The sequence below is a fragment of the Myodes glareolus genome, chromosome X, assembly GCF_982192425.1.
Source record: "Myodes glareolus chromosome X, mMyoGla1.1, whole genome shotgun sequence".
NCBI lineage: Eukaryota > Metazoa > Chordata > Mammalia > Rodentia > Cricetidae > Myodes > Myodes glareolus.
In genome coordinates, this window is record NC_142053.1 from 18,049,427 (window position 1) to 18,064,777 (window position 15,351).

The 15,351-nt window shown below is 40.9% G+C and overlaps 1 pseudogene; it reads right to left on the reverse strand.

Moving 5' to 3' along the window:
- Positions 1-15,351, reverse strand: part of LOC125415360 (transmembrane 9 superfamily member 2-like) — a 144,912-nt pseudogene that overhangs the window by 70,070 nt on the left and 59,491 nt on the right.

The window sequence follows — 15,351 nt, forward strand, 5'->3', positions numbered from 1 at the left end:
ATAGTACAAAGTCTCATGCATATGGTTAAGGCTGTTTCAAAAATTGTTGGTAATTCCATACTAATTACAAGCCACAATCCTTTTAATAGGTTTTCTTTTTTTATGAAACTCAAGTCAGCAACTCAAACCACACATTTTTTTTTCAATACAGGATCTCATGTAGCCCAGGCTGGACACTCAGTTGCTATGTAGCAAAAACTCCTGATCCTTCTACCTCTACCTCTCGAGTGCTAGAATTACAGGTATATGTCATAATACCTAGTTTGTGCGGTTTGGACATCAAAGCCAGGGTTTTGTGCATGCTAGGCACGTACTTACTGAGTTATGTCTCCAGACCCTCAAACAGTACAGTTGTTAATCAAACATTCTTGCACAGTATACTATATACTTCAAAGATATACTACTTTGAAGCTTACATGCTGAAGAATGATAGTAGGCAATAACCATTATTAAACCATTCTGATTTTTAAAATTATATTACATTTTTATCTGCTTTGTGTGTGGGGGATAGGGTGGAGAGTGTTCACATTCCATAATAGTTTGTGTAAAAACAATAGGTCATGACTGGGGGTTTGAAAATTATTATCCTTGGGTTATGGGTACAGTTCAGTTGTAGAGCACTTGGCTATTATGCACAAAGCACCAGGTTTGAGCCCAAGCACTATATAAACCTGATATGGCGGTACAAATCTGTAATCTTTTGGGGAGAGGCAGAAAGATAAGGTCGAAGTCCTGGTTGACTACTCAGTGAGTTGAAGAACAGTCTGGGATGCACGAGACCCTGTTTAAAACAAACAAACAAATTCAGATCCATTTGTTTAAACTCAATTTGAGTACAATGATTTGGGGGGGTGATTTTGTTTTTGTTTGTTTGGTTTGGTTTGGTTTGGTTTGGTTTGTCGAGACAGGATTTCTTTGTGTAACAACTCTGGCTGTCCTGGAACTCTCTTTGTAGACCAATCTGGCCACCAACTCACAAAGATCCACCTCCCTCAGCCCCCCAAGTACTGGGATTAAAGGCATGTGCCACCACACCTGGTGAGGACAAGGTTTTGATGGAGACACCCTACAGAAATTTTCCAAGATTTTCTTTGTGCAAATACCATTTATCAAACTTTCTTTGTTGGTGTGATATATTGCCTTTATGATAAATCTACATTCCCATGAGGACTTAGGTAGCTTTCTAGTACTTAGGTAGTACTTTCTAGCTTGCTACTCTGCTCTGCTGTTTTTAATATACCTTTTAAAAATGAAAAAGAATCTCATTTTTAAATTGTTAAACTCAAGTACTTCCTTAAGTTGTGTTTGGCTTTGATCAAGTATCATAGGTTTTGTTTAAAATCAAGTCATGGCAGAATGGTTGCATGACAATGTAATGTGTTTATAAATTTAAAAGCATGAGCATCCCCTCTCAAACAACTGTTTTGTCACTTTGATTTTAAGAGTCTCAATACTTCTCTAATTCTTTTGCCTCATAATTCTTACCCTTAAATTTTAAGGATCCTTTTAAAACCAGCGTTTGGTGGGGGAAGAACATAAAGTAGGATGGGCACGGGAGATGGGAAAGATCTGGAATGAATGACAAGAAGGGAAAATATAATCAAAATACATTGTATGGAAAAATATTTTAATTAAAAAATTAAAATTTGGGACTGGAGAGATGGTTCAGAGGTTAAGAGCACTGACTGTCTTCCATAGGTCCTGAGTTCAATTCCCAACAACCGCACGTTGGCTCACAACCATCTGTAATGAGGTCTGGTGCCCTCTTCTGGCCTATAGGTATACATACAGGCAGAATACTGTATACATAATAAATAAATAAATCTAAAAAAAGAAAAACTTAAACTTAAAAAACTATTATTTAAAGAAAAATTAGGTATACTAAAGTGTTTATGATTATGTAAGTCATATTTACATACATATATTTCATTAAACCTCAAAATATAAAGGGAAGCACGCATACACACACAGAGACACATAAAATAACTAAAACTCTGGGAGTGATAGAGCAAACCTATAATATTAGCACTTAGGAGGTGAAGCCAAGAGGATAAAGAATTCGTTGTCATCATAGAGTCACAGTGAATTTGTGACAGCCCAGAGAGTGACATGAGACCCCATCTCAAGGAAAGAAAAGTCAATCATCCACTGTGTGTGTGTGAGTATGCATGTGCATGCATTTATGTCTACGTGTGTGTGTGTGTGTGTGTGTGTGTGTGTGTGTGTGTGTGTTGGGTATTACAAGGTATTGTAATTTACTTTCTAAATAAATCTGAATTTAAAAGTGAATTTTTAAAAAGCAGACAAAAATCAGACATGTGGCACACACCTGCAATCCTAGCACTCAAGAGACTGATACTGGAGACTCCCCATGAGCTCAAAGCTAGCCTGGGCTACATAGTGACTTCCAGTTCAACCTGTCTCACAAACAGAACAAAAAAGTAAAAACTAGGCAAATACTATAAGTGTTGTCAGATGTAGCAAAAAGCCCCCAGAGTAGTATATTAATGACTGAGAATTTCTATAAACTACCCTTCATATCAAAAAGAAACAAAAGCACTAGCAACTGGACAACCAAGCTAGAAACTAAGGGTTGGCCTATACTCTGCCTTGTCATTCACCTTTATCCCTAAACATTGTTCGAAGTTTTAACACAAAATATATTAAAAGCTGCCACATGTGATGGTGTGCACCTGTAATTCCGGTACTTAGGGGTAGAAGCAAGAAAACCAACTGGGGCTGCATGAGATCCTCTCTTGTTTAAAAAGAAAGAAAAAAAGAAAGAAAGAAAGAAAGAAAAGAAAAGAAAAGAAAAGAAAAGAAAAGAAAAGAAAAGAAAAGAAAAGAAAAGAAGAGAAAAATAGTTTGAGAGCCATACCACAGACTTTCAAAAAGCATGGGATCTCAGTACACTACAGGCTACCAAAAAGAAACATAAACACCAACCCAGTCACAAAATCTTTGGCCTACAATCTGTCCTGCCTACAAGATACGTGAGGACAATGATGGCACAGAACTTATGGAAGTAGTCAACCATTGCCTGATTTGACTTAAGGGCCCAACTGCACGAGATAGAATCCATACCTAACACTGCCTGGATGACTACAAACTGGAGATTAGATAACCCAGAGACCTAGAATAAAACCAAATACAACTGGTCTAAAAAGTATCAATAAAATGACTCCTAATGCTATTCTATTATACTCATAGATCAATGCCTTGCTCAGTCATCATCAGAGAAGCTTCCTTCTGTGGCATTTGAGAACAAATACAGAGAACCACAGGCAGACGTTACTCATAAAGGGCAGACATTACTCAGAGAGAGTCTTTGGAACACACAGCTCTAAACAGGATGCTTCTTTCAAATCCCTCCCCCTCAGAGCTCAGGGAACCCCATACAGGAGGAGGTGAAAAGAATTTAAACGTCAGAGGGAATAGAGGATACCAGTCCTCTGACTCAGCTAAGCAAGATTCATATGAAGTCAGAGACTGAAACAGCAAGCACAAGGCCTACATTGAGGCTACACCAGGTGCTCTGTGTGTGTGTGTGTGTGTGTGTGTGTGTGTGTATATATATATATATATATGTGCATGAGTATGTTAATGAGTAGATCTCTGATTTTTGTGCCTGCTCTTGGGACTCTTTTCCTTCTATTCGGTTGCTTTGTCCAGCCTCAATGTGATGGTTTTTATTTTATCATATTATATTTTACTTTGTCATGTTAAAAAATAATAAAAAAGATAAAAGGCCTGAGTTAAGGTATGACCTCTGTTGCTGTGGGAAAATGGTCTTGTACCCTGTAAGGATTTGCCACCTGTATTGGTTTAATAAAACACTGATTGGTCAGTAGCCAGGCAGGAAGTATAGGTGGGGTGACAAGAACAGGAGAATTCTGGGAAGAGGAAAGGTCAGTCTGTAGTCATCACCCAGAGGCAGAGGATGCAAGATAAGAATGCCTCACTGATAAAAGGTACCAAGCCACGTGACTAACACAGATTAGAGTTATGGGTTAATTTAAGATGTAAGAGTTAATAAGAAGCCTGAGCTAATAGGCCAACCTGTTTATAATTACTATAGACCTCTGTGTGTTTCTTTAGGATTAAAGGACTGTGAGACTGGGCGGGACAGTAACCTCTGTCAACACCCTGCCATTTCCCAGCTGTTATGATCCCAGTCAAGCCACATGTCTTATCTGAGATTCAGCTTCCTCATCTCTAAAACTGCAGTTCTAGGCACTAGCAGCTTAACTGTTCAAGAATTAATCACTGTGTGTGACATAAGCAGTGAAACTAAGATTGCACAATAACTGGCTTTCAATCATATTTTCCACAGCTCATGACAGGCTTCTGCTTAACTCCTTTTTATTTCTGTAGCTATAAATCTTAAGCTTATGTCACAGACTCATCCTCAGCTACTTAAGTCTTCAAATTACAGTATGTTATTTTACACTTCCAAATTTTGGATCACATTAATTTCTTGACTACAAATGTTTACCCTTCCATTTGCCTGCCTGCACTGACCCCAATCCCTATATATAGCATGCTGCTGCATTCATCACTTTACTAGCCTATTTCCGCTACTTCAGACTATAAATTTAAAAAGACAGAGACAAAGTACATTGTTCTTGTATCCCCAAGCACATAGCACATAGCCTAGATGGTGTCCCATTAATGTTTTCTAAATGAGTAAAATATAAAGTAAAGCATAAATTAAGCGACATTCTTACTCCCATTTTAAGATGGCAATACTTACATTAATCCAGCAAGGGCTTTTCAATGGGTCACTTGGACTATTAAAACATCCTATTGGGAATCCTAATATGCAGTAGTGTTCTCTATCTTCCATGTCATAACACCATCTGACTTGTATGTTATCAATAACCCTAGACAAGGATATTTTTTAAATAAGAGGTTTAATAAGCATTCCATATCAAGCAACATAAATGTTATCTTACACATATTTAAGTTCAATTTTCACCAAACTCAAATCACAAAATTTTACTTTTAAAATGAGTGTATCCTCCAGATAGGATTCTTCCAAGAGTCTCAGAAGGGCTTTTCCTCAAAGGATCTTGGCAGAAGTCAAAGCTACGAAAGAGGAGGTTTGAGTAAGATGTTTTAAAATGGCAAGAAATCAGTGTTTATAATTCATGTAGCCTCTCCATTGTTAGCAAGGCTGCTGTTAGGTTTCAAACCTGGGACAAATGGCTGGGGTGCCTATTTAACACAACAAAGCAGCCACTGGCTGCCAGGTTCTCCCTGCAAGCCTTCAATCCCTACCTGTTACAGAGCCCTCCTACTGAACTCTCCAGCCCAGAAGCTGGGCTGCTCTTCCCTGCATAATCCAACCACTCTCTTTGTACCTTTGGGCTTCTTGGCAGCTGCACCTGGTTTCCCTCACTCTTCTCTCTCCTTCCCCCCTCTCCCCACGTGGGACAGCTCAGTCTGGTTCTGTCCACGCTGGACTCTCCCAGATGTTGCTGTCTCTGACTCTACCTATGCTCTCCCGCATTTCTACCTCTACCGAACTTGGGAGCAGACATGTTCATGTTTCTTTTTTCCTTTTTTCTTTTTTCATTCAGCCGTGAATAAAACTATGACCTAGAATTTATAAACTATGTACCACACTATATATTTCACATTAGAGTGTGTAATTGCTAAATGCATTACTTAAAGGCTCTTTTGACAGCTCTTCACTGTTTTTAACACAAGAAATGGCAATTTAAAAAAAGCTCATAATATCTTGTGGGTTAAATTTCAAATTACACAAAAATAAGAAAAACAGCTGTTTCAAGTCCATAGTAATTCTAACTCTGTATATTCAGAAACCATAAATATTAGTTCTGATCAAAAGCAAATTTAAAGTGCAAACTCCTCCCCATATATTCACAAAAAAATAGCAGATGAAAATAATTAGAATTTTCTTTCAATTATTATGAATATAAGATGATTATTATGAATATAAGATTATAGAAAATAAGATACATAGAAATCTTGTATGTATTTTAAAAGTCAAAATATTTGTACAATCTAAAGAGAAGCCAGGGCATTTTATATACTTTAAATATTCATGTTACTCTATATTTATGCTTTTCTTTATAATGAATATCAGACTCGATTTTAGTAGAAATAAGGTAACACCAAGTTATCTTCCTCTTTTTTCTATTATATTGATAATTCATTTTTTTCCAGATGTGAAGTCATATTGAGGCTGATCACATAAAAACAGAACATTACTGAGCAAAACATCATTATTCACTAAAAACTCCCACATGAACATTTCTCCTGTCATAAAATCAAGCAGCAACTTTAAAGGTGTTTTTAACATATATGCTACACTTACCTATCATAGCCATAAGTTAGTACAGTTTCCACTGAGTACAATTTATCAGCATCCACTTGTATTGATGACTAAAGAAAGGAAAAGAATGTTTACTAGTAATACAACAAGCTAGTCTTTCCAAAACACATAACTTAACAACTAAGAGGTAATCTGGTCTATTACTGCTAACTGTTTACAACTGTATGGCTAAAAATTCCTCCTGAAGTTGGTCATGGTCATGCTACTCAATCACAGCAATAGGAGCCCCAACTAAGACAACTGGAGTCTCTAGATGAATGAAATTAGTTTCTCTACCATTCTTTTGTGGGGAGGGGTTTAAAACAGGGTCTCTGTAGCTCTGACTGTACTGGAACTCACTTTGTAGACCAGGCTGGCCTTGAACTCATAGAGATGTGCCTACCTCTGCCCCCTCCCCCCAAGTGCTAGGATTAAAGGCATAAACCACCAAACCCAGTTTCCACCATACTTATCTTTTTCTTGGTTTTTCAAAGCAAAGTTTATCTCTGTAGCTTTGGAACCAGTCCTGGAACTTGCTTTGTAGATCAAGCTAGCCTCGAACCTGTCTCTGCCTCCCGAGTTCTGGAATTAAAGGCATGCACCACTGTAGCATGAGGGCCGGCTTATTGGGGTATCTGTTCCCACCCGGTACCCCACAGCTGACAAGTCCCAGAGAAAATCAACCACACAGAGATCTCTATAAGTTATAAAGCTGATTGGCCCATTAGGTCAGGCTACTTATTAGCTCTTATAACGTATGTTACCCCATTATCCTTATCTACGTTAGCCACACGGCTCAGTACCTTTTTCAGCTGGGCAGGTTACATGCTGCCTCTTCGGTGATCTGGGCAGGAATGGCGGAGGGAGCTTCCTGCTTCTCAGAATATTCCTGTTCTCATTGCCCCACCTCTACTTCCTGTCTAGTTGACCCACCTATACTTCCTGCCTGGCCAATCAGTGTTTTATTAAAATACATGATTGACAGAATACAAACAATTCTCCCGCACCACACCACTACCACCCGGCTTCATACTTAACTTTAAAAACGATTATAAAACCCTTTCAGAATATGATAAAAACACAAACTCATCAAATTCTCTGACTAGCTTTTAAAAACATTTTAAATTTTATTATTTTACATATATGCATGTTTTGCCTGCTTGTATGTCTGTGAACCACCTGCATTCAGTATCCAAGGAGGCCAGAAGAAGGAGTTGGATTTCCCCTAAAACTTGAGTTATTGAGAATAAAACCAGAGAGAAAATGAAATTGAAATTAAAAAGAAAGTGGTAAAGAAACAGGTGAAAGGGGGAAATAAAAGGTTGTGGAAAAGGAAGAAAATGCATTATAAATAAAGAAAGGATGTAGGAGCCAACCATGATATGATAAATAGAAACAGACCACCCAAAGGAACTTCTGTACTTCCAACTATTATCACCTTGCTGTAGGGAACACAGGGCTACCCTTCCTCCGTGGGTTCATCTTGAGGACAGTTTCTGGCGAAACATCTTGTTGCAGTTTCCGGCTAAACATCCTGTTTGTTCCTGTGCTCACTTTGCCCCCACTGGTGGTTAGCTTAGGGGTTTTGTTTACTCTTGAGCCTGGTAATTTTCCACCTGTCTGCAGTTGGGGGGCTCTCCATTGTGCAGCAGATCAAGATACAAGGTTTTTTCAAAGCTTGAATAAACCGCATTCGGCATTCTCTCCTCAGGAATGACCCATGTCTCTTGTGTGTTCCTTTTATCTCCAGGCACTTGCCCGGCTTGCAAATTGTACAGTAGAGATTGTAGGAGCTTAGCTCAGCCCAGCCAACCACCTGGTAGAGGATGATAAAGTTGGCCTAACTCAGAAACAGTGGCCTTGCTCTAAGAAAAAGAAAAAAGCTGACTTAGCAGAATGGGAGGGAGCAAAAGTCCTTGCACCCATGCCAAAACAGCTTCAAAAAGCCTCTTTCTTGTTATGCCTTTAAAAGTCTATCCCACAGAGATACAACTCCTCTCTACCTCACTACAATGGGGATGAAAATGAGTTCCAAACATGTTTGTATTATGCTGATTAAACCTTGCTTATTACAGTCTGGGCCTCTCTGGGGGTCTCTCTCTGGGGGTCCTAATCTGGGCACAACATCAGAGAAATCCTGTCTAGACAAAAAGAGGGAGGAGGTAAAGAAAGAAAGAGGATGAAAGAAGGAAGTCAGAGGATGCAAGAGGTGATGAGAGGGAAGGTGAATGAAAACTGGAAAAGGAAAGGAGAGAGGAAGGGAGGAGGGAGGGGAAGAAGAGCGGCAGAGGGTATGGAGAGGAGGATGAAAGGTCAAAGGAAGAAAACATGATGGGAAGGGGGAGGAAGAAAGGAAACAAAAGAATTAGAGAAGACAGAGCAATGGGAGAAAAAAGAAAGAATAGATGGATGTGAAGGAAAAGGAACAGAAGAAAAAAACAGAAGCAAAGACAGAGTAATAGATAAAATCAGAGAGCAAAAAAAAAGAAAAAGGAAAGATAAAACAAAATGGAAAGGAAACGTGAGAAAGACAAAACAAAAAACTGGAAAAGAAGGAGGAATAAAGACAGGAAAGAAAAATGAAAGTGAAAAAAAAAGGCCCAAGAGGCCAGAGTGCGTGCGCCTTTTTTAATTGACTTTTACTGAGCTCTACATTTTTCTCTGCTCCCCTCCCTGCCTCTCCCCTCCGGCACTTCAACCCTCCCCCAAGGTCCCCATGCTCCCAATTTACTCAGGAGATGTCAGAGTACACCTTCACTCTCATCACTTGGTAGACAGAGGAGGATCAGAGGCCAAGCTCATTCTTGGCTACACCACAAGTTCTAAGTCAGCCTGGAAGACATGAGACCCTGTCTCAGACAAAGACAACATAATGAAAGCTTCAAAGAAGAAAAAAAGAACAAAGGGTAAGAATGACAAAGAAACACAAAGACAAATAAAAAGACATTGGCTAATTTAAAAAAATCAACAAATAATAATGAAAAAGTTAAAAAGGGTGAAACAGAGAAGCAAGATAACATGACAGAAAAAGAAGAAAACGAGGTGAAAGGGGGAGGAAAATGGACCGAAAGAAAAGGAGAAGAGGAGAAAGGAAAGGATCTAATGAGAAACCGAAATACAGTTGAAGAGAAGGTGAAAAAGAGAATGAAAAGACAAAAAAAATAGAAGACCCAAAGAGAGAAGAGGAGAAAGAAGAAACTGAGAATGAGTGATACAGGGGAAACAATAAAGAAGAGACTCTGTGGGAAACAGAGAAGGAAAGAAAATGAGGGCATGAGTGGAATCACAGGAGGAAGCGGAAAGAAGCATAAAAAAGAGCCAGAAATAGTAAAATAGGAAAGGACAAGGAAATGCACAAAAAGAATAAAGGTGGGTGCAAAAAAGGGAAATAGAAGGAGGCCATTGAAAATGAGAAGTGGAGCAAAGAAAATGAGATAGGAAAGGCTAAAAAAGAAAACAGTAGGAGAAAGGGGAAAGAATGAAAGAGGGGGGAAGGGGAGAAGAAGGGGTAAAAAACGAGAAGGAAGAGAGTGTGGGGGAGGAAACCTGGAGGACTATACCTTATACCACGATATAAAATAACCCGCGAGCTCTGCTCTTAAAAGAAGAAAGGTGCACAAAGTTGAGCTAATCACAGTGGTTAAACATTCAAAAGAGTCAGGCAGTGGTGGCACGCGTCTTTAATCCCAGTATTCAGAGGGCAAAGGATCTCTGATTTTGAGGTCAGTCTGATCTACAAAGTGAGCAAACCCTGTCTGTACAAACCAAAATAAGTAATAATAGTGATGATAATAATAAGATAAAATAAAAAAGAAGCACGAGTCCAGTGCTGGGACATACCCTATAATCTCGGCATATGGGAGGAGACAAATGGATTTCGAGGCCAATGCCAGACACTGGTAAACAAAGGAGACTGTTTTTAAACAAACAAATGGGATGTGCATTGTCATGGCCTGCAATCCCAACATCTACAGGCTTGAAACACTGGGATGGTAAGCTGTTGTTGGAGATCAGCCTGGGCTACTCACCAAAACCAGATCCCCCTCTCTGCCATTAAAAAAAAAAATGATTGCCAATTCAAGGTCTCAAGGTCAGTCTGCTTCTGTGAACCTTACAAAAAAAATCAAACAAATAAATAAACAAACAAGGCTGGAGAGATGGCTCAGAGTTTAAGGAGCTTGGCTGCTCTTCCAGAGGTCCTGAGTTCAGTCCCATCATCCACAGGGTAGCTCACAGCCATCTATAAAGAGATCTGGTGCCCTCTTCTGTCAAGAAGGCATGCATGCAGGCAGAACACTATGTACATAATAAATAAATAAATCTTAAAAAAAAAGAACAAATAAAATCCACGGTGAAGGAAGCTAACACTCAGATCACCGTGGAGATGGCGGATGCCACTCCAGGCTACAGGAGAGCAAGTCTCCAAAATTAAAAGAAAAAAAAAATAAGTTGAGCACAGAGGTGCATATCTGTGAAGTACAAACTTGCAAAGTTGCTGAGTTCAAGGCTAGCCTGGACTACAAGTTCAGAACCTGACTGAAAAAGCACTTGGGACAGGAGGGTGGGGATGGGAGAAAAAGGATGACAAGGACAGAGCAATCACAGTTCCATTTCCTGAAAACTGACTAAATGTCCCACGTGGCATATTCAGTACTATCAGCCTATAGAAGTAGACAATTAAGGAGTGTTATAAATTTTGAAGGATCCGGGAGTCCAGAGGAAGTAACCAAGGATCAGAACAGGAAAAGTGTGTAAGCCCAGGAGTGAGGGAAGCAGAAAGACAAGACCTGGAGGGAAGGGGAAGAAGGAGGAGAAACTGAGAGAAGAGGGCTGGCTTGAGGCGGGAGGTGGAAGAGGGAGAGGAGGTGATGGGGAGGGGACGCCTAGGAAGGAGAGAGTGGAATAGGCCCCTGGGCAGCAGGCAGAGAATGGAGGCCGAGTGAGCCAAGGAGCCTTAGGGAGAGCCTATAGCCCTGGAGCTCACAGGCAGGGCTGGACACTGCCAAGGGAAGGCTAAGGCAGGGGCTGGGGGACTGGTGAAGATGTCGTGAGGACTAAACCCAGGAGGAAATATGGTGCCATGCCAAGACAGTGCGCCCGGGATGGAACAGCCCTTTAACCTCGCTGGGGCCTTTCCCCTCAGGGCTTTTCCCTCCCCAGCTTCTCACCTGACAGTGAGAATTGGGATGATCCTCCTCATAGTAGGTGATGGGAACAAATCCTGGAAAGTAGAAAGCCTCACGGGTGGCAACCAAGAGCCACAGCCAGAGCAGCCACCTTAACCCGGGGAGGGCAAGGCAGAGCTTGGTTCCCAAATGGAAACCACCAGCATCTTAAGGATGAGAGATGAGATGGGAACTACTGGCCCGTCGTAATGCAAACTATCCACCGACAAGTGGGCAGGACGAGAACTTTCCAGAAGAACTGTTAGAGGGTCTTGCTAGCCAGCGGCTCAAGACCCTGTTGCTAGGACACCCAGCAGTGACAGTCGGTGAGCAGGCAAAGAGCGCATGCCTATGTATCCTGTATTCCTTGTACTTTGCACAGAAACAGGCCCAACTTTCCTGCCATTTTAGCCATGTGTCAAGCTCTGCCTCACAGTCAGCTGGGTGGAGGGGGCATGTCAATGAGGTGGCTCGAGGTTGGGGAGGGTAGACCAGTTAGCTCAGTGGTTTCAACCTCAAATCTCACTTCTGAGGTATTTTCTAAAACACAAACTAATCCCCGGGGAATGGCTCAATGAGTGAGTAAAGGTGTTTCCTTCAAGCCTGAGGACTGGAGTTTGATGCCCATGACCAACAGTGGAAAAAGAGAACTAACTACCCCCACAAGTACTCCTCGGACCCTCATAAGTTGACCTTCCCATGACACATGTCCCCCACCCAAAGAAATAAATAAATGTAATTCAAATGTAAGGAGAAAATACCCTTGATAGTGTTACCGTAGCCTCCCCATCTTTTCTGTGGTGGGGCTGTGTATGAGAATTTCAGGGCCATGTGGTCCAAGCATAGATGCACACCTTTAATCCCAGCACTCTGATGACTGAGGAAGGTGGATTTCTGTGCGTTTGAAGAGCCACCCTAAACTACGTACCTAATTCCAGGCCACCCAGGACTACACAATAAAACCATGTCTCAAAAACGTGGGGAGGAAACTGTCAATCAAGTACTTTGATTTTTAAACAGCTTTCTTTGTTATGAGGCAATAAATACAACAATGTACGATTTTTAAATTTTGCTTCGTCAAACTGATTTTTTTACCTATTATTTTAAATAAGGCTTACAGAATTGGGGGAGCAGTAATTTTATTTTGTTTTATTTTATTTGAGACTGAGTATCACTCTGTATCCATGGCTGGCCTGTGGCTTGCTACATAGGCCTCTATGACCTTCAACTCACAAACATCAGCCTTCCCCTGTCTTCAAGTGAACTCACAGAGAGCTGCCTTCCTCTGCTTCCTGAAAGCAAGTATTAAAGGCATATGTCACTGGAGACCTGCCTCCAAAGTTCGTTCGTTCGTTCTTTCTTTCTTTCTTTCTTTCTTTCTTTCTTTCTTTCTTTCTTTCTTTCTTTCTCTTTCTTCCTTCCTTCCTCTCTCTCTCTCTCTCCTTTCTCCCTTCTTTCCATCCTTTTTAAAGACATTGTCTCATTATGTAGCCCTGTGTAGCCTGGAACTCACCTTGTAGACCAGCCTACTGTCAAATTCACAGAAATCTAGAAGGCCTAAATATTTTTTTCTTGGTTTTGAGAAAAAGGCTCACTAAGTTGCCCAGGCTGGCCTTGAACTTACCCTGAAGCTTATGTAGACATTGAAATTACAGTCCCCTTGCCTCAGCCTCCTAACTTGGATTACAAGTCTGTGCAACTTGGCCTGGTTTATATTGTAAAATAGTAACTGTTTTATTTTTTCTTTCTTTTTTAGTTTGAGCCATGTTGTCACTAGGTAGACCAGGCTGGCCTGAAACAGAGATCCACCTGGAATTAAAGGCATGCACCTCTGTACAGAACTTAACTTTTTAAAATCTGTGTGTCTTTGTGTTTCTTTTTCTTGCCTTGCTGAACTAGCTAGAGTTTCCAATAGAATGTGGAACAGAAATGCAAAGAATGGATTTCTTGACCTTCTTTCCCACATTCTTGGGGGACTAGTATTCAGTCTTCCATCACTAAGTGTTGATATTAACTATGTATTTTTTTTCATAGAACTCTTTAACGGGTTAAGAAGTTTGCTTCCTGAAAAGCCATTGACTATGACACTGGGACCTGTTTCCTCTACATATACTGGATTTTGGGGATCCAGTCTGTTTGGACACTCACCTTCCTGGACCTGGAGGGAGGGGGAAGGAACTGGAACTTCCCACAGGGCAGGAAACCCTGACTGCCCTGGGGGACGAAGAGGGAGGAGGAGGGGGAGTGGGGGGAGTGGGAGGGTGTTGGGAGAGGGGGCGGAAATGGAAACTTTTATAATTTAATAAAATTTACTTAAAAAAAAAGAACTGACAGATTTGGCTATTTGAAATAAAAAACAATCCTCACAGCAAAGAAAACATGTGGAAACAGGGTAGAAAGCTTCCTAAAAAAAAAAAAAAAAAAAAAAAAGTTTGCTTCCTTTGCTAGTTCACTGAGAACCATCTTTCTTTTGCCATGAGAAAATACCGGAAACAAACAGCTTAAAGGGGGAATGATTTCAGAGGTTCAAGACCTGCTCACTTGGTTCTTATTCTTTAGCACATGCTGAGGCAGAACATGATAGCAGAAGGATGTGGCAGGAAAACTTACTATTTTCACACAAACCAGGAAGCAGAGTGCGCTGGGAAGGAGCCAGCAGCAAGATGTTCAAATGAATAAGATTTGAAAATGTGCCCCAGTGACCTGCATACTTCTTCCACCCTCGAACTCCTGTTCCTCCTGCCTCCACATCCTGAGTTCTTGGAATACAGGCATTTGGGAAGGGGGTATTATAACAAATTATCCATTGTCTTATATGAATTTTCCAGGGTCCATTTTTCCAATGCGAGGTGGTAATATCTCCATTTTATATGAGGAGAAGAAAACATAATTGGTGCTAGGCTACCCAGCTATTATATTAAAAGGTAGGGCTACTCAGTCATGGCACATGCCAGTCATCCCAGCAGGAGGCAGGAAGTTCAGAAAGTCAGGGCTAGCCTGGGCTAGACAGCAAGTTTGGGGAAAGTCTGGGCTACATGAGACTGTATAAAAAATAGTCAAAGGAAAAAAACATAATGCGGATACTGATACTGACAAAAGAAAAAGGAGGAGACTAGAAAGAAGGTCTGGCACTTAATATGGTTATCAAATGTAATGGTAGCAAAAGGGGATGTGAAGCCTGTGGCAGTGCCAAACTAACCTAGTATAAGGTGAAATTCCCATCTATATCAATTGAGAATGTTTCAAAAACAACCAAAAAGTTGCATGGAACCTTTGAATCTCGAGGGAGGATACTGTGATGATACTTATGGTGGTCTGAATGAGAATGGTCCCCAGGCTCATGTATTTGACTACTTAACCCCGGTTGGTGGAACTGTTCAGAAGGATTAGGAGATGTGGCCTTGTTGGAGAAGATGTGTCACTGGGGCTGGCTGGGCATTGAGCTCTCAAATCCCCACCCCATTCCCAGCTAGCTGTCTCCACCAGCAGCCCTCTCTTCTTTCTCTCTGACTTGCTGTTGTCTCAGGATGTGAGCTCCCAGCTACTGCTCCGCTGCCATGCCTGCCTAACGCCATGCCCTTTGCCAGATGGTCACACACTAACCATCTTGGAACCATGAGCTCCAATTAAATGTTTTCTTTTATACATTGCCTCGGTCAAGGTATTTTGTCATGTCAATAGAATAGTAACTGAGACAATACTTAAAGAAATTAAAACATGGAGCTTGAAAAAATGCTCAGCAGTTAAGGGCACTGGCTACTCTTCCAGAGGACATGAGTTCAGTTCCTAGCACGAACAGCTCACGACCTTATCTAACTGCAATTCCAGGAGATTTAATGTGTCTTC